The 458-nt window shown below is 55.2% G+C and overlaps 1 protein-coding gene across 1 annotated transcript in view; it reads right to left on the bottom strand.

Annotated features, from left to right (window-relative positions):
• The window catches only part of LOC109926607 (autism susceptibility gene 2 protein homolog), a 17,395-nt gene that overhangs the window by 13,468 nt on the left and 3,469 nt on the right, over positions 1 to 458 (bottom strand).

Consider the following 458-nt stretch of genomic DNA (forward strand, 5'->3'; position numbering starts at 1 on the left):
GAACGAGACAGAGAGAACGAGACAGAGAGAACGAGACAGAGAGAACGCGAGACAGAGAGAACGAGACAGAGAGAACGCGAGACAGAGAGAACGCGAGACAGAGAGAACGCGAGACAGAGAGAGAGAGCACGAGACAGAGAGAGAAACAGAGAGAGAGCGCGTGCGAGACAGAGAGCGCGCGCGAGAAAGAGACAGAGAGAGAGAGTGCGCACGAGACAGAGAGAGACAGCGAGCAAGACAGACAGTGACAGAGACAGCGAGCGAGCGAGCAAGACAGTGACAGAGAGCGTGAGAGACAGAGACAGCAACAGACAGAGACAGCGAGAGAGACAGTGACAGACAGAGAGAGCGAGCGAGCGAGACAGTGACATAGAGAGTGAGCGAGAGAGACAGTGACAGACAGAGAGAGAGAGCAAGCGAGACAGTGACAGAGAGAGCGAGCGAGAGAGACAGTGACA

Source organism: Rhincodon typus, chromosome 49, assembly GCF_021869965.1.
Source record: "Rhincodon typus isolate 14 chromosome 49, sRhiTyp1.1, whole genome shotgun sequence".
Classification (NCBI taxonomy): Eukaryota; Metazoa; Chordata; class Chondrichthyes; order Orectolobiformes; family Rhincodontidae; genus Rhincodon; species Rhincodon typus.